Here is a 20,575-nt window from a genome sequence, read left to right on the forward strand (position 1 = left end):
AAAAATATGCAAGCATTATAGTAATAAGCATACTGAAAATTATAGTAACAAGCACTCTGAACTATCTTCCCTTTACCTGTTTTCTTTTTCTTGTAGCTCTGTACTTTTGTCTGCAATATTTTAAACATTGAGCTCAAGTTCTTTATATCCTAGAAGTTACAGAAAGTTGTTCAATACAGTATCAAAATAGATTAAAGTATATGCATTTGGATATTTCTAACAACTAGATTAGATTTTCAGTGATCTCACTGGCATATATATATTCAGAATGCAACAATTCATAAAATGAAGCACAGCTTCAGTGGTGTTTGGATTCATAAATATTCTAATCTCTTTCTCATAAGTAAATAGTGATACATACAAACTGTTAATGTCATTCAGGATTCTGAATTGCTGATTTCAATTTGTTTTGCAGTACAGAAGATAAAATTTTCGTTATTATTTTTGGTTCTTTTGTTTCCATTTTGGTTAATAACCACAAAGTAATTCAAACTTGAATGAGGAAGTTATGATGCACCTTAATATCATTCTTCATAATACCTTATTGTTTACATAAATTTCTAAGTTGCCCAAAAATCATTGAAAAGCTATGCTTTTTTTATTTTTTTTAAGTAATTATAATATTAGAGTACAGAAGTTAGAGCGATGGAAGCTCAGGGATAATTATATTTGTTATGCTGGCTGCATTGGTATAGAAGTGCCATGAAAAATCATAAGTAATAAGTTTCAAAGATTCTCAATGCGTATGAATTAAACAGAAGTAAGACAATTTAACAGAGTATTCAGTAAAACATCCTTACAGAAAAGGAATATTCACATCACAGCATTATCACAGAGAATAAACTATACACCAGACACTGAAAATTTTAGTGTTGCCATTTAATGAAAAGATAAGAATTAGTGTACCAAATCTTCTTTAATTAAGATGAATTAATTTAAAGATCAATGATGAAAACTAATGTAATAAACTTGAAATGTAGTGGAAAATAGCTTTTTCTAACCAGAGATTTTATAAATTAGCATTTTCTGAACATTTAACAGAAGAGTGTTTAGGGAGCTTAAAAATGTATGTGTAACACTAAACAAAATGCTGATCTTAGTTTAGAAGACCAAACCCTATTTTTTAGCTTTTGAAATTAAGTGTTAGGCATTACACCATGTTCAGAGTTACTGAAAATACAAATAATTCAAAATTTCTGTGTGGAAAAAAATAGCTCTTTTACTGAGCCTCTAGAAGGAATATCGAGAAGAGCAATTAAGTATAAAATAAGTGGATGTTAATAACAAACACAGCATAAAAATGGCACATTTGGACTTTACAAAGCTAGGAAATCAGAATTCTCTAGATGTATCCCAGGTGCTCAAAAAATGTAGGTTTATACTCAGTGGTACTTTGAACAGCCGTCCCTTACTCTTGTCTACTCAGTTGAATGAAGTGCCCTATGTTCACCTGGAAAAGCAGTTTGTGTGACTGCATAGGAGCAACATTTAATTGAATGGTTGCCATTTCAGACAAGTCAGTTTCCCAATTTTGATTTCTGCACAGCTGCACAAATGCCCATGCTAGCACAGAACTGATGCAGGGACAGGAAGGGGTAGCTGAGGTGAGACAGACACACAGGATGAAAGAGACACTAAAAAAAAGTTAATAATGAGCCACAGCTGGAATCATCTGGAAGCCTCATCAACATTGCAATAAATTAGGGTTGTTAATTCAGATATCTGATGAGATACATACAGATCTGTAGTGACAGTACTCTCGCCCTTTCCTTCCCAAAGTATACATTTAAAAGTAAAAAAAAAAATGAAAATTCTCACTGTTTGCATTAACTAAGAATTCTATTTCTAAGAAGCACTCCATAGAAATCAAAGCAGTGTTTTCAGGTATATCTAACAGCAGAAATTAAAATTAAAAAATATTTATTTTCTCATTTAATATAATTTTTAGAGGCTGTGTCCTTTTTTCCTCTCCTTTTTCAGCCGAGTGATGAAGCTCGTTTTGCCATTTGTTTCTAGAAGGTAGTAAAAAAGAACAAAGTAACATTTTTCTCGTGCTGCAATGTTGCTTGGGGAAGTAACCAAGAACTTTGTATTTAGACACACATCTCATATTTCTAGTATGAAAGTTTTCTGTGTTTTGCATGGAGATGCTCTGTTACAGAGATGCTGTTTTCTCCACGAAATTTTGAGCTTCTCCTAAGATGCAGTTAAATTGTCATCTTTTTTCCTGGTTTCTCTACTAATAGAAAAAGGTATCTGTATACCAAGCAAAACAAAATATGTAATTTAGGGATTAAATTTGAATTCAACTAAAATAACATTAACAATGCCCAATAAACTAGAAATTGAGAGGGAAGGTAGAACGGTACAAAAGGAATGATATGCTCTTTCCAAATGTCATATGTCCCAGTCAGTTTGCATAAGGATTTTGGGAAGCTGAGGCTCCTCTTAACCTCAGGTCAGAGACAAAGAAACTTAGGGCAGACTACAGCATTCTTCTGACCGTCCTTTTTCTGTTTCTAGGACAGCCCTTTGGTTCAGATACTCAAATATCAGATGTAATACTGTTGTTATATATGTGAAAGTAATGCGGTGTGTAGAGCAAGGAGACTCAAGTTACACATAGGAAATATTTACTATTTTTCTTAAGAAATAAATATTAAGAAACTGACCTGAAATTCTACAATATAAAAGCTACGCAGCACAGATTAGCATATTTCCACCTTATGAGCATTTACACAGGATCCCAGCACATTCAAGTTCATTCAAGCATATAGGACAAAAATTAAGGTTCACCTCTATTATTCCCTAACTTCCAGGTGCTTGACTTTGAAAAGCTCAATTAAATATTGTAATTTCTTTTTATATACAATAGGAAATAACTGGATCAGAAAGGAGCTAATAACTACATCATTGCAACTTGCTTGCTCCTGGGCATTCTTTGCATGTAAAAGTGGAAATAGTTTAATTCAATTTTTTTTTCCATTACAGCATCAGGGACAGCTTGCCCTATTACTGAGTGAATCCCACTATTAATGAAAAATTTAGTTGATTAAATAATCATGCAAGCATTAATTTTTTTACTTATCTTGTATTTATAATATGTAAAGACTTTTTTTTTTCTTTAGCTCCTCCTGGTAACAGCTAGAAGCTTTATTTCATCTCCACTTTACTTAAAATAAAACATGATTTTCTCATGTATCATCGGCAGAGAGAGGCTAAGAAAATTCCCATACTGTGTGAGATCTGAAATAGAATCAACAACAGCAATGACTGGCCTGGTTCTCTGACAGAAAATGTAATAATTACATGACTTCTGGATAGACACAAATGAACCATTAAGCAAAATAAAGTCTTCACTAGACTCACAAGTTCAGCATGTTGACCTCACTTTGCTCCCTCAAGTATCTAAATGCCAGACAGGAACTCTCACACAGAGAAAACTCACTCAGCTAGTATTAAGATGGACCTCATTTTACTATGGATATTTGATGAAGAAAACTTTCTGTCTTCACCAAGTAGGATAGTACCAAGGTCTGGCTACGTATTAGCTTCAACAAATCTGAAACTGCTACTCTGCAAGCACAGTGATTGGTTTTATATCAGCCACATGTAAAGTAATTAATAACTTACAAAATAGATCTAATTAAAGACCTTATATCTACCCACAAATCTGTCTTTCTTATGTCCATAAATAATTCACTATCAGTTGTAACAAAACTATAGTACAGAGGTAAGTTTTCATTGAATTGAGTCTGGATGACAGCACTTAAGTAGGTTGTCTTCTGGGCCTAAAATACTTTGGGGAAAATAAAGAACCTGGACAAGTAATTCAGAAACACTGTTTTTTTCTTTTTGTTTAATCCAATTTCATCAAGTCACAATTGGGTTAATTTTATGTCTCCCTGTGTTTGGAGGAAGGCAGCAGGATCTGCCTGAATTCTGGATGTTCTGGGAGAGAAAGTAAGACTATGCAATGATCAGTGTACGGTCGATGCCAATTATTCCTTTAAAAGATGGGGTGCAAGTAATCTATATTAAGAAAAATACATATAAATAAATCAAACGTCTTCAAAAGAACACACATGACTTAATTTCAATTGACTTCATTTAATGAAAAGCTATTTTAAAGCCCTATAGCTGAAAAAGAATGAAATGGGAAAATGCAGCTCATAGTAAGGAAAAGACAAGTAAAGCCAGCACTGCAATGATTTAACTTTAGGATGACCTTAAACTTACCTCTTTCAGTTCTGCAGCTAAAAATTCTCTACCAAGCTCTCCTAATTTTGGAGAATGAGAAGGCCAGATTCTGAGCTCCTTTCCAGTAATTTGTCACAGGTAGTTATCCTGTTTTCCATCATTATTTTTAAACTTCTAACTTCCCGTCCTTCCAGTCTTTCTTTTCATTCTGCTGCTTTCTCTTCCACTGATGACTTCACATGTTGCTTACATGAGGATATAATGTGGTATTTGACTCATGGCTCTTGTGACTTTGACAAGAAAGCCTCTGAAATGAAAGATTAAATTATGGGAGTCTAGAAATTCAAGTACTGAAAATGCAAATAGCTATTATTTCTAATCAAGTTTCATGTTTAAGAAAAGCTCACAATCATCCTCTATGTGCTTAAAATGGACAGAGGTATTAAATTCTATAGGGACATCTGGGAAAATGTCTCACGATGGAGTAGTGCAATACAGGAATGCATATATAGGTAAAGTTCTACCCACATTTCTATAGGGACAGATAAATATGAGGAACAGTCAACAAGGTGTTCCCAAAGAAAAACACTGTAGTTATTTAAAAGTAATTACATACTGTACTGAGGAAAACTAGGAGTGAGGACTCAAGACTGAAAAGAGAAAGCAGACTATCTGGCCTCTGGAACCAAAATGGCAGCTTTTTTAACAAATGAATTTAACAAATCCATTTCTTCCAGGAAGCCCACTGGTGAAATCGGTTCATTACCTGAGGATATTTTCCTTTCTATACATTATATGTAAATGTACTGATGTTCTAAAACTGGAAACTTTGGCTTTTAAAAGGAATATATAATATAATCAACAGACTAACTAAAAGATTCTGTATGAGTATCTTCTTTTCAAAGGTAGTGTGGCTAAACAAATGAGAAATGTCTGCAACATTTAAAAAGTGGGAGACTGCTCCTTGCCTACCTTGGTAAATGAAAACAGACAAGCATTTAATGAGTAGTAAAAGTGAGAAATGCAAGTATAATTATCTTATCTTGTCTCCTGTTCTGGTCTCCTGCTTGAAATCCAACAAGTATTCACATAAAACAAAGTTTATAAGTATTTCTACTCAAGTTGTACCATGTCCTGTGTAGAGAATTAGCTTTGATAATTCTTTACATGTTAAGAGTATACTACCAGGAAACTCATGATACTGAATTGAAATTTACTATTTACTGGTTAGGGACTCAACAGGTTTTAAGGGCTTAATATTTCAAATAGGTCTGATCTGGACAGGTTGACAAACAGAATTTGCTGATAATCAACACATAAGCTGCTCCAAATTGTGGATTCTTCACAGACATATTTAAGGAATAAGTAAGCAGAAAAAAATTCTCTTATCACTGTCATGGAAATGACTGAAAGTATCATTTTCCTTCAAATTTTCACACATAGGAAAAATAAATCTTAATCAGAGAAAGAAAATGTTTGCCCAATCAATAAGCACATAAGAGCAGTGATTTATAATAGAAATTACTACATAACCTTAATTACCTATGATTTACAAAAGTGAAAACTAGGGAGATTTGTAAATAATTGAGCTTAATAAACTGTCTTCCTCCTCCTCGCACAACATATTCTGAATTAAGAGTATACATAAATAAATTGTATACATAAATAAAAATTGTACAGAAAGTTAAAAACACCAGTCATGACTTGTTTGTAGAGGATGGATATTTTGTTTTGACTAAAACCTTCCTCTGCAAATCCTTAAAATTACTTTCTTGGGATTATGGTGGATTAAATGACTACTCAAGGTAAGACTGGCAGAATTAGGTCCTAAGAGATTTCCTATGCTCTGCTGTGATCCCTGAAGAGTAGGAGTAGGAATTACACTACTAAAATTATGAAAGCCAAATGGGATTTATTAGTTAATATACACTTTAAGAAAAATTCCTACATTAACATGAGTAGAGACAAGATGACTTAGAACTGCATATTTTAAGTGAGTCTAATTTGACACTTTCAACTTGATCCTTGACAAAGCCATTGCTGATTAATTTTATTTTTAAATGCAAGAAAGTATAATTTTTTATATTACTGGAATATATTAAAATTATCAAATTATACAATAAACCCTATTATTGTTGGGTTGGGTTTCTTTCATTACTTGTTTTCATTTGGGTTTTTTTGGGGAGATACGTTGTTGGGATGCGGGGAGAGATGGGAGAATACAAAACCATGGCCCACTTGATGGGAAAAAAAGAAACTGAGAAATTATACTATGATTTATTTCATGAAAGGAAAATATAACTCCTCATTGTACACTGAAAATGACACATTTGAGACACTGAACAAAATGAATTTTCTTAATACAGTACATCAATAAAGAACTACCAAATGCAATAACTTGATATCCCATCCACTGTAAATATTATATTTTTATCTTATCTGCTTCTGCAATACACAGTTTCTTACCAAAATATTGCACTATTCAAAAACTATTCAAAATGCTTTCTGTAAGACTTTTTTAGAAGAACAAATAAAGCAAAGCAAAGACCTTTGAAACTATAAATACAAAATTGTCTGTGATCCTCTTTCATTCACATTTTCTTTATGAGTATAATTAAAAGACACAAAAAGGTATGCCTTGCAACCTTTGGCAATAGCCACTCTATGAACCTAAAATTCCCTTATTCTCGTTTTCTCTTACTTTTCATTTATGTTACTGCTTTTGTTTTACTTTGTTTTGGGGGTTTTGTTGTTGCTGTTTAAATTAACCTATTTGTGCTTGAGGCTGTTACAGATTTCATCTACAATAAAATCTACCTATAACTTCAACATCTACAATAACATGTAATGCATAATCCATAACAAGATACTAAACCACATTAAAATGTGACATGGTATTGAATGGCAGCATTTCTGGAACCACTGTGTCACTTAGTTCTGTGGTGTGACTGAAGAAGTGACATCTGTGCCTGTGAGAAGAAAGGAGACTGGCGTGTTTAGGGGCAGATGTTTCTTCAATAAATACTATGATGATGAAGAAGCACGAAGTTGCCTGAGTATGAAAAGTTAACCTCAAATCATTTTTGCTTTTACTTCCACTTTCTTAATACACCTTGTTCCAGCTTAGTTTAAAAATAAAAAAAACCCTCACAACATTTATATCTAACTGAAGGTGATTTGTATTATACAAACATAGAACACAATGAATGAAGTCATTTCTGCTTGCACAAGAAGAAAGTGTTCTGAAAAGCCTAAGAGTTAGTGCATCATTCAGCTAGTAATATAGGTAAAATATTGCCTATAATCACAAGTGTATGGCACCTGGTATGTGTTCAGGACTACTGTTACTGAATGCAAATCAGTCGTTATCATAAAAACACAACCTTGAGTTTGCAAGTTCCTCATCTACATGTACAAACTAGGGTTTCAAACATACAAAGCAATTTTTTTTTTCAAAATGTAGATTGGATTCTCACCTGCTTGGATCTCTGACCTTCTGTAGAGACCTATTTGTTTCTTTTTATAGCCTTTGCACTTATTTATTTTATTCTCACTTCTCATCATTTATATTCTTTCCCTAGGTCTCTGTCTCTGGTGTTCATTTTTCTCTGCTTGTTTATCTTGTTTGTTTATTTTTGCATCTCCTGTCTAAGAGTTCTGCCATCCCATGTAGCTTTTACTGATTGTCTTTACTATTTTTGTTTAAGCATTGCTTGAGGCAAGTGAGATGTCATTGGTTATGAGAGGTTTCGGAGTTATTTAGCCAGGTCCCAGGCTACGGAAGTTCTTTCCCGAGGTAGCCCCATTTCCAGGAGTCATTCCACCTTCTCCTGCATCTCCAAGATATGGGATTCTCTCATCCTCTCCTGAGGATCCAGTTCATTACAAAAGCCTACTCTTCCTCTCCCAAACTTGCCTAATAGATGATACGGACATTTTTCAGTTCAGCTTCTCAGTACAGACTTGCTCAAATGGGGTAGACACAGTTCAAGGTGTTCTACAGGGCAGACTCAGAGGCAAGGTCTTGGTTCAAGCTTTTCTACTCAAGGAAATGAGAAGGATGAATAGGCTGAGTCAAAGACCTGGTAAAAGGAATTATGAAAGCCATACAAGGTTGAGAATCTGTGCTCATAGTAGCATCAACCATTCACCAATCCTCCCATGTGTTTAGTTGCTTATGCAGAAAGTGCCTGACTTTTTGAAGTAGAAACACTCTGCCCTCCTTCCCTTGGAGAAAGCCAAAAAAACAGGCACAAGATTATTGCTACTTTAATCTAGATCCACCTTGTCCATATAAGCATGATGCCTAAATATATGGTGGCCCTAAATGCATCAGTAAAAGTTTGCCACACCAGTAAAAGAAATGGGTGTTTTTAAGGTTAATTAGTCAATTTCCAAGGTGACAATATAAAGGAAAAGAGCTGATACTTATGCCACTAATATGTATGCGTTTACCCAGAAAAAAGCTGATAGTCTTTCTGAAATCTTTTACTATGCTTTTTCTGTTGAGATTAAGTTAAGAAAACTATACCTAAAATAGTTTTGCACAGGTTAATGAGCTACAAAGAAGTTCAAAGTGGCCTAAATTGTACTTTAACATATTATTATTTCACTAACAAAATTAAAATCCTCACAAGGGGAAGGATGAGTAAAGACAAAAGATATCTTTGGAGAAAATATGCAGAAATTGGTGCAGAAAGTCAATTTTAAAATCTTTGAGGAGAGTGACTAACAAGATGTGAATCACCTATATTATATATGTACATTTTTCTGCATACCTATGTCTGATAGTCATTGTCTGTTGGACTGTACTTTGAAATATGTAGAGAGAAACAATAAAGAATTATTGCTGACAGGAATGCTTTGCATAATTCCTGTGATTGATCATATAAATAATGACAAGCTCAAATCATCTGCCAGGAACGACGTTTCCCAGACCCAATGGTTTCAGGAACAGAGACCTGGAAAAAATATAGGAAATTAGTTCTGGTTTTACTTTCAAGACTGATTAATAGGGTATTCAAAATCTCCCACCCAGCATCAAATAGTTTTAACTCTTTATGGCTCATTTCCCTTCATTTCCCTTTCCTTCCCCAACTCAAACACCTTACTGACCACACAGTTCCCTCCAGAACTGTTCTGGCAATGTTCTCATTTTTCTTTCCTTTCTAATTTTACTTCAATTTTCCTTTAGAGTACTTATTTAGAATCAGTACAATTTGGTTAATAAAGTAATGTGCCTTCCAGAAACCAGAGCAAAACCAGAGCAAAACCAGAAAAATATGTGTGAGAGAAAAGCAATTTGAGTAGTTAGGACAAAGATAACTACTGGCAGCAACTACTGAAACAACTGGCAATGTATAATTAGCATGTAACACATTCTAGAATCCAAGCAGGTTATTAATTCTATAACTTAATAAAGTAACTAATATAACTCTGAAGTGCTAAGCATGAGTAGCGATTGGATAGGATAGCCTTTTTTTTCAGGCATTGAGAATACAACCCACTGTTTCTCAGTTAGGTAGCTTCACCTTTGACCAAGTTAAAATATCAGTCAAGTTTTGGTAATATTTCATCCAAGATATTGTAAATAGATCTCATGTAAAAATAGCATTGCATACCAAGACAACAAGCCTAAAGTTAGTCAAGTTAACATCTATAAGTCTTTTTTCTTATGTCCCATAAAGGCAAGAACTTTAGACATACATGTCGTGGTTTTCTTACCAAGCAAGCAGCTGTAAAGAATTCAAAGAATTCTCATTATATAGTATAACAATTCACATATGGTCAAAACATACAAGAAGGTTAATGATTAAGAGAAATAATTGTCAGGAAACAATATAAGGAAGGTCATAATTTAAACAAAGGTGTTGCTGCAGTTTACAAGATCATTCTTAGTCTTGGCCCACCTAAGACATTAAAAATGTCTTAGGAATTCCTTTAAAGCATTTTCACAATGAATAAAATTATTATGAAGTTGTTCATACTGCTGTATTTAATGTTGAATCAGCAGTTTTACTGTAACCCTTGGTTTCACAGGTTCATAACTGTATGGTAAACATGTTCTTCAGACTGAAGCTTGGTATAGAGAAACATAAAAATATCATAAAAACAGTAATTCAACTATCAAGAAAAATGTATTCCTTTGTTTTCAGATTTTGAAAGAAAAGGAGTTCAGATAAGTTTGGTAGTCTAAAAATTATTTCACTCTGAAAACTAATAAATACATTAAGCTTTAGTGTGACTTTTTATGATTATCCTGTTTTGTAATGAAAATAGGTTCATAATGACAAACTGATGTTATTTCAAAATTTTCAGAAGCATTTTAAATTATCCATAGTCCTCTAGAAATGTCCACAGCTTTGTGTCAGCAAATAATCTGTGGTGACTTTTAGCCTTTTAAAAATACTCGTGTGTACAAAGAGTATTTTGTCAAGGTTGACCATAGCAGCCTTAAGTCTCTATCATATAATTTGTTCAATTAACCATTAAAAAAAAATTTTAAAAAAATAATAACGGTAAGTAAAGGCAGAGATAAAGATGTAATGCTTTACAGAAGGAATAATGGCTTTTCAGAATTAATAGCATTGTTTTGCCATTTTGATCCTCACATAGCTGCTAAAGCTTAATCATATATGGTACAATAACTGCACCATATACCATAATACGGATGAGAACTCAATATAAATCAAGTCAATAATTACCTTATAAGGAGTCAGATAAAACCTTGAACATTCAGTGGTCCAAGGTGTGGATGCTTTGACTACACTAGAAGTCTTCCATTGGGCAGGAGGGGAAGATAATGGGTCTGATCTTATTCCATACTCTTTTTCTTTTGCAAAGTACACAATTTACCTAAGCAAAATGCATAGTAACTTCTCTGTTGTGGTCAGTCACACTGGGGAACTTCTTTCAGTGATGCACCTCTGTCCTCCTGTTAAACTGAAAGACTACTGAGTCTGTGTTTTTTATTTAAATACATCCTACCACAGAACTGTGCCTGCTGCATGACTTACTATAAGCTCCATGCTTTTTTTGACCACAGTTTGAAGTCCCATGTTCTGTATGGAGGACACCGATTTCTGTTGAGATGCCATATCACAATACACTAGTCATTGCATACTCAGCTAGGTTTACACTGCACTGTCCTCAAATAAATATGGGGCTCCACAATTATAAACTGGCTCCTTTTAGTTTATTTATTCATTGTATAAGAGCGAAGAATATTTTAAACACTTCACAAATGTTGAAGGAGGGACATTGTCTAGAGTAATTCTTATTTTCAGGCTACTTTATAAGTTTCCCATTTGAACTATTGCATTAAACTGAGTGTTCAAAAGTCACCCAAAAGACAGGTCACAAGACTAACTTTCTTCTACTAATACAACAAAAAAAGAAGTTGCAAGATGCAAAGTAAAAGGACACCGGCAGGATAAATGTCATATTTTTTTTAAGTGGATGTCATTTCCTTAGCTACTAATAACATTATATTTATAAGACTGAGAAAGGAAAAAGTAATTTAATTTTCACCATTTGTTTTGTACATTGCCAAAGGTCAGTCTCTTCACAGCACAGTATCTACTTGCATCTGATAGCATGTAAATCAGTTCACAAACAACTCCACAAAAGAAACAAAGAAAAACAGTATTAAAAAAATTAAAAAGAACTTAATGACACAATTTATAAGCAATAGGAGAGTTACACCTTTGTGAAGTACTGAGCCTTGGAGTGATACGAAGGAACCAGCAGGGCTATGTGTTTAGTAATAAACAAATAAGCTTCTACAGTAAAAGAACAATTACAGCAAAAGAACTCTTCCTTTTTCCCAAAACAGCTGGAGGTATCCAGACAGTTTAGAAATCCTGGATTAATGATCACTAATTCACCATAGACTGTCTTCTCTGATTACAACAAATGTATTTGGGGCTGAAAGAAATCTTACTGCTATCTGGTTACTTATCATTATTAGTGTTATAGTACGTGGATGATACAAAATTAATACAAAGAAAATAGTTCTCTTTCTGGTCAGTGCTTCAGTACCCTGAAGAGAGCAACTAAAATCTATTATAGCAACCAGTCAATGTGTATTGTGCCTCAGATCATTGTTCAAAAGTGTCAAGCTACTCTAATTTAAAATATTCCTTTCTTTACTGAAGACTTAAAGCAGTCACTAGAAGCATCAGGAAAGATGTCAGTACTACAAGCTGTGAGAGCTCTTGGCAGCAGGTGCACTTGGCTACAAAATGGAAAGAATGAACACAGAGAGACCAGTGCTGCTGGAGTGTAAGGCACAAGCACATTAAAGTTATTTACAATATCATTGCAAAGCATAGCTGGCAGAATGAGAGGCACCAGGACAGAGCTAATCCTAATACAAGAATACAGGATAATGCACTGCACTAAGCAGGTGACAAGGTAAAAATCTTGTGCTCCGTATTGTTTGATCACTTTTCTACAGAGCAGGATAATCCCCTCCCTCGACCAGCTGGTGATGCTTTTCCTGATGCCCCCCAGGACACGGTTGGCCCTCCTGGCTGCCAGGGCATTGCTGACTCATATTCAACGTGCTGTCAACCAGGACCCCCAGGTACATTTCCAAGGCACTACTTTCCAGCACCTCATTCCTCAGTCTGTACATACATCCAGGGTTGCCTCATCCCAGGTGCAGAATCCTGCACTTCCCCTTTTTGAACTTCATATGGTTGGTTATTGTCCAGTCCTCTAATTTATCAAGGTCTCTATGTAGGGCCTCCCTGCATTTGAGGGAGTCAACAGCACCTCCCAGTTTTGTGTCATCTGCAAACTTATTTAGTATACCTTCAGCTTTACTGAAATCCAAAATGATCACAGCAGCTGCTTCCCTTGATCAACTAGGTGGGCTACCTTGTCATAAAAGGCAATTGGGTTTGACAGACAGGACTTTCCCCTCATGAAGCCATGCTGACTAGAAAAAATCAAGACAAAGAAACAAGTTTCCCAGCTTCATGGTTGGCTAGAGTTAAAAATGGCAGTGCTTCCCTTCACAATAGGCAAAGCAAGCCATAATCTCCACTCCCTGTACATTCATCACACAAAAAAAAGCCAGCTTCCATGGCTTAGAGGTCACTGAAGTGGCTCTGACCCATAACAATGCTTAGACTTGTTCAGAAGAAATGAGGGCCTTCGTGCCTTTATTCAACTGATAGGATCATTGAGAAATTCTGTGACCAGTCGGAGGACCTCTGTTAAATCCTGGGGTGTTAAAAGAGCACCTAATCCAACATCTCGCTTTAAAACAGAACAAGTCTTAGTCCCAAGACTTAGCCTTAGAAAAATATTTGGTTTATGATAGAGTAAATTGCATCCATCCAGAAAAAGACACTGTAGCAAACCTTTGCCAATACAGTAAAAATAAAGCTTCTATCCAAAACCCCTACTCCGATTCTAAACAAAACAGTCCAATTGCTGGTTACAGAGCAAAAGCTGAAGAAATCTGACTACAGTGTAACTGATACCTAGAAATGTCTTTGCCTCCTAATCTCATAGCATTGTCTGAGATTTTACTTTTAAGTAGACATTTCAATAGGAAAGGAATTTCAAAACTGAAAAATAACATATTGCTGCTTCGCAAAATTTAATGCAAAAAATTTTGAGATGCTATAAGTACATCATGTCTATGTAACTAGGAAAATAATTTCAGTAGAGGCTAAGGTTTGCATTCGACAAAAACTTAGTTAAAAAAATTACACGAAAGTAAATTAAATACCATGGGAAAATAAACATATTTTAAGAGGTTATTTATTTCATAGTACAATTAATTTATGTTATTCACAGAAGGTATGTTTCCTTTCACTGTCTCTATTGGGCATCCCAACTCTTAAGTATGAGACAGATGTTTTCTTTGAGCAACCAGCTAATAGTCTGCAGATAATTTCTGTAGGAGTCCCTCAGAGGTTGTAAAACATTCCTCAACATTTGTAATATTAATGAAAAGTTTATCCTTGCAAAGAAACAAAGACTGCTTAAGTTAAAAATTTCTTTTTTCAGTCAATTACATGAGTACTTTGAGTTCTGAGCAGGGACTGGCTTTGTCCATGATAAAAAATGGAACAGACTGAATTTAATTTATTAGGTTCTTGTAATAATTGTTCTTACTGGAACAGACAGAACACATGCATGTTTAGACTGTGAAACTAGAAATGAAAAATTATACCAAAAGTATGAGAAAATGACATGCAGTCATTATTATATTACATGAAACAGTCTCGAGATACTAATAATTTTTTGTCTTAAGTTTACTTATGTTCTTAGAATTTTCCTCATGAATGTACTAAAGATTTAGCTCTCCAGTGTTGCTAAGAAATTTACATAAACAACAAGTTCTCAAAGAACTTCTCAGATGTTAGTAATGAAAACTTGGCAAGCATTCCTATTATCAGTTTGGTAAAGTAAATACAAACATAGCTGTTTTTTAAAAAAGAAAGACTGAAATATTATGTGCATAGTTATATGATGTACTGCATGCAAGATATTAGAGTCATTATTTTTAAAAAACAAGAATTTCTTTTGGCCAAAAAGCATAAGTTATTAGCTGTATCATCTTCACTGAAGCAGTAGACAGTGCTTTACAATCGAGCAGTTTTCACCAGCATCAACCTCTTTAATAAAAAAAAAGTGCCAAACCAACCAAAAGCAATTTTAAAAAAGCAGTCATATGTATTGCTATTCAGATGTTCAAATCTCCCAAGTCTTTTCTAAAAATGTATTTCTATGTTACATATCTATAATCTATCAGTCAAACTCAACCCTTTTGCAGGTTTAAATTTTATTTATTCCTTTAGTTTATCAGAAATTAAAAGATATTATTTCCATTGTTCTCAATTATTTTGCTATACAGTATGTCTTAATTCACATAAAAACTTTTCAGAAAGAAATTAGATTTCTTTCTTGAAAAGCAAATCATATTTAGACACATAATTATCTCTGAAGATGTAGTCTATAAGAATCCTAGTTTCCATGCAGAAAACAAAAAACTTGGGCAATTAGAAATTGAGAGAAGTGTTTGTTTAAAGTGTCTAATCTATTTTTTGAAAATCAGGCTTATTCTTGATGTTGGATTTTCATGTGAATGTATTTAGATAACCTTCAGTTTTCTGAATCTCTCTCTTATCATCATAGAAAAGTAGTTACAAAAAAAAATTCATCCAGGTTTTCTTAATTACATAGAGTTTGATCAGTAAAACTTTATTTGGAGTTATCCAATTTTCTTGATAGAATGTAAAAGTGAATATAGATTACTCTAGATTTAGGAACTGACTTTTAAAGTGAGATAAATCCCACTTTATATTACTTATAGTCATTGTTTGAACAAGAAAAGAATTTAAAAAATCTGTACTTCTTTTATACTTGAACTGAAGATTAATTATACCTAAGCTGGCTAATAATAAAATTTGGACTCTTTATTTCAGTTATATATTTGAGGAAAGGATTAATAAAAATGTTGATAAATGAAAAAAAGTCAATTTTCTCTGAGTATAAAAACCTAGGCCTCTTTATAGTGCAGTGCATCGTATTTTGGACATCACTTGTTCAACACAGGAAAAAGATCTTTCTCTATATTGTAGGCATTCATTAGGGCATGGGAACTTACTGTGCTATCTCCTATGGCTATGCAGCACTAAATTCTACAGTGAGACAACACATGGCCTTTTTTATTTAGTAAGACAAATAAAATCTGTAAGAAAATGATCTTCTCCCTGTAGCCAAAGACACATAGTAAAAGTAGGTAGGATCTTAAGTCACTCTTTAATACCTCAAGCTTCATTATTAAAACAAAAAAAACCAAACTATGAAATAAGAATGTGTCGTGCTCGTGCAAAGCAGGTCAGAATTTCCCTTGTGGGACAATTGAACTCACAACCTAAGTAGTAGATTAAAAAAAAAAAAGAAAAGAAAATATAATTGGAATGGATTTTAGACATTAAATGTGTAACATTTATAACCACTGTGTATAGCTACAATAATCTGTCAATGTATACGTGGTGGGTTGACCTCAGCCAACAGCCAAACACCTTCTAGGGCTCTATCTCACTACCCTCTCCCACAGGACAGAGATTCAAGGTAATGACAATATATAAAATTAGTTTCATTAAACAGCGTCTGGATAAGTCTACATGAGTATCTACCTAGTCAGTAACTGACTTTTTCTTATTTCAAGTTGTAGGCAACCCACTCTTATTGGCAGAAACAGCAGCAATTAAAAACTGGAAAAAGCCATCAGTAAGACTATTATAATACAGTGACAAATACTAAGCTATTCAACAACCAGAAAATTCTGTTCTAGGAAGGATTTATTTTTATTTTATTCAGAAATATCTCTTCCACATGAAAAGTAGATTTTCAAATATATTTACATTATTTTTGTTTCTTTGCAAGTTAATGATGCTGTAAGAGCTTTGTAAATATAATAAAGAAATGTAACTAGTTTGTTCAAAGACAACAATTTAGAGAAGAGTCCTGAGAGAGATTAAGCAGTAAACAGAAAACTCTCTGTAATAGAATCTAAGACAATTATGGTACCAGTGATTGAATAACCTATTCATTTACCCTTTCAAAGGATCAAAAGAAACAAAAGAATTTTACAAGCTGAACACTTTTAGATATTAAATGTAGCATATTAAATTAAGATCTTCCCTTTCAGACTGCAAAATCCTTTACAGCAAATGCTTTATTTCATTCATATTTAAATTATATGAGTTCATAGCAACCTCAGAAAAATCAGAATTAATCTAGGGTTTTTAATGCTTGCAAAATTCAGGTCTTATCAGGGTCCTCAAGTCGACTAAGTCTACAGATCAGCATGGCTGTAAATGACAAACAATCTATTTATACTAAACTTCACAACTGAAAACACACAATTTTGTCACTGACTTCAGTTTGTCATATATTTCTAAGTCTGCTATTACACAGACTTTCCTTTTTTATTAGTACCTGTAGTTAATAGACATTATGCTATACTCCAAGGAAAATGGAAATAAATACCAAAAAAAAAAAAGACCATTTCTTCAAAAAACCTACAAAATTTTTTTAATCTGTCTTTAGGTTTAAGAATGAAATATTGGATTATAAAGTCTTGTAAAAAAAGAAGAGTACTGGTTGTCACATCACATTTCTATAATTTAATCCACAGCATCTAAAAACAGAAGAAAAAAACTATAAATAAAAATATTAAAATTTCCTCATTTATGATTTTTTTTGTTTCTGATAGCCAAATACAAAATACCTATATATTTAAATTTATGTTCATTTATAGATTTTAATGCACTTGTTTGTATAATTTATAACTTAAAATAATTAATTGATTGATTTTCAGTTTTATTCTGATGCAAATCTTATGCTCAATTAAAAAAAAAAAAGAAAGATTGAGTATATAATGATCTTCAAGTTATAAAGTATAATAGGACTATTATGTCTGATTACAATTTTGAAAAGTAATTATGTTTCTTTTCAAATAACCTGAGTTATTTCATATCCATATGAATTTCATAAATCCTTTCAGATTATCCAGGCTCAAGTAATTGCTTCATTCTAAAAATAAGTCTTTATACTTCTTGATATAGTTGTTAAAAAATATGTCTCTTTTTTCTGGAATTAGACTACTTTAGAAAAAATATGTTATTGGCACTGTATACACTGGGATATAATTCAGGACTTCAATAACTTCATTTATTTGAAGACCTTTCTCTGTGATATAGATAGATTAAAAAAATTCTGTAGGGATAAGGCTATATTGGAATACACAAAAATAAGATAAACTCAGTTACTTATATTTGGAAGATTTCTGCTACCTCTCAAACTGGTCTGTTTAGTACTCTTCAGACTTGGTGATGGATAAGAGAATTTTACCATCATAAAAATATGTATACAATATGACATCTGGTAAATATTCAAGATATTAATCCAAAGTTGTGGTATAGGGAAAAAGCCTTTTATACTCTATACATTTTGTGGAAGCTCTTCATATATTTTAACTATTCAGCACTATAAGCAGGTACAACAATGGTCTGTCTTCACTTTTCAGAAATTACAGAAGTACTGAAATTCACCATATGTTGCCATAAGAATAATATATATTTATATTTCATTTAATTATAATTTAATTTATCCAAACACATAAACTTGAATATTAGGGTGGTTTTTAGCAGTGGTTATATTCCTTTAAATATTAGTTCTAATTCCTTCCTATGATTCTCTAGTTAGACATACTTTAGCAAAACAAAAATGTCAGAATGCCAAAAGCAGAGCAGTCACCACAAATTCAAGATAAAACATATGGAAACAAAGATTCAGGAGAAATCTTTCAGTAGGATTTAAGAATAAGGGCTATTTTTTTAAGAATAATCTGGAATATAATAAGAAAGGAGGCTAGCAAAAAGGAAGACATAGGAGAAAAAGTCTGGAAAACAGACAGCTATTTTTTAAAGATAAGGCAAAGTGAGATAAGTGATGCAAGATTTTGAAGCATTAGATGATTCACAGAAGTTTAAAGTAGGAAATATGACTCCTACTACCATGAAAGTACAAGGTGGGAACTGTTTTACTGTACTTGAAATAAAACAAAGGGGTAACAGAGAAGGAAGCACATTTATTTAATTTCTAATGTGGATGTATTCCTGTGTGCATGCACAAGAGGCTCTGAGGGACCAACATCAGTATTGGAAATACAGATCCATAAAGTGATTTACTAGTAGAAATAATGCATATTCTGACTAGAATGTTTTTCACAACATTGAAGTACATTGTCTCACTTATACCAGTGAGTTGTTGTACATTCGGTGTAATATAAATGGACAGAAAAAGTCCAAACAAATAAAACAATAAATAAAAGAGAAAAGGCTAAGAGACTCAATAATGAAAAGTTATTGCATTATCTAGAAAAAGCAAAGATTCCTCCTAAAAAGCCCAAATTTCTCTTCTTTGCAAGCATTCCTTAGTGGTAGCAGATCCACCTAGAAGATTCCTTCTTATAAAAGATGATGTGTCAGAGGAAGGATGTTTCTGAAATTAGTCTAGGTTCAAAACAAGTTACAGTACCTTATTATTGGAAAGGTCTTACAGCCTACTCTAAAAAATACCTGCTGAGACTCAGATGTGAAGTGATAACATGTCAAGCTCCTAAAACTCAATTGTGGATTATAAATGTCACAAAAGGAAAAGACGTACACTGATTTTGTTAAAAAAATCCACCACTTACTAATTTAACATCTTCTGTTTCTGCATTTTCCTTTGTAGGCATTTTATTTCAATTATTCACCGAGGAAAGATCAGTTTTTAATTTTATAGGCAATGAATGTTAGCACTTTGGAAGTGAAGATTTGAAAGTCTCTACAGATCCTCTCAGAAAAGATAAAAATAAATCTAAAATATATTATTCAAGACTGTATTTCTTTAATTATGTATGTTAGACAATTTTATACCACACTGCATTTGAGGGATTTGGTTGGGTTGGGTTTTGAATAGAAAACTCTGGCAGGAACAGGTATTTCTCTGAAATAAATTAGTATTTAGTATTAGGAATTAGGGAGTAGTTAGCCACAGTACTTCGTCTTATCCATTTTTACCCATCCTCATTTCTAATGACCTAATCTGACTCTGTTTTTTTCTCTAATCATCTTTCTGCTATGGGAGAGCTTAAAAACATATGGATGTCTTCTGTTTGGATGTTAAACTATATACTGGGCTTTATAAGATCCTGTGAAGAGGCGATGGGTAGCAGGCCTGAGTATGCCTCAAATGTTTTTATTTTAAGTATACATAAAATTCAGAGAAGTATAATTTTATTGTCAACTAAGAGAACTGCACCAAGCACATAATTCCATTGAAAAGTTCTCTTTAACGACAACCCAGAACAAACCATTCATTCATTCCTATCAGTCTTCAAGCTTTCAAAAAGACCTTATATATTGCAACTAGCTGTGGAAAAGAAGTGAAGATCAATATATTCACTATGGAAGTAAATAGATAAAATTTTATACAGGTGTGTGATCTAACCCTGGCTAGCAGAAACAGCCTTACACAAATGCTAGTTCACCCCTCCCCAGAGGGAGGATGGAGAGAATCATAAGGGTAAATAAGAAAACTCATGGATTGCGATAAAAACAGTTTCATAGGCAGAGCAAAAGGCGCACACACAAAGCAAAAAAGGAACTCATTCACCACTTCCATTGGGCAGGCAGTTTTCATCCATGTCCAGGAGAGCAGGACTGTGCAACAGTGACTTGGGAAGATAAACATCATTACTTTGAATGTCCCCCACACCTTCTCCTTCTTTCCCCCTCCACAGCTTTTATCGCTGAGCATGGCACCATAGGGTATGGGATATCCTTTTAGTCAGTTG

The sequence above is a fragment of the Corapipo altera genome, unplaced genomic scaffold (genome assembly GCF_003945725.1).
Source record: "Corapipo altera isolate COAL_440 unplaced genomic scaffold, ASM394572v1 0, whole genome shotgun sequence".
NCBI classification, from domain to species: domain Eukaryota; kingdom Metazoa; phylum Chordata; class Aves; order Passeriformes; family Pipridae; genus Corapipo; species Corapipo altera.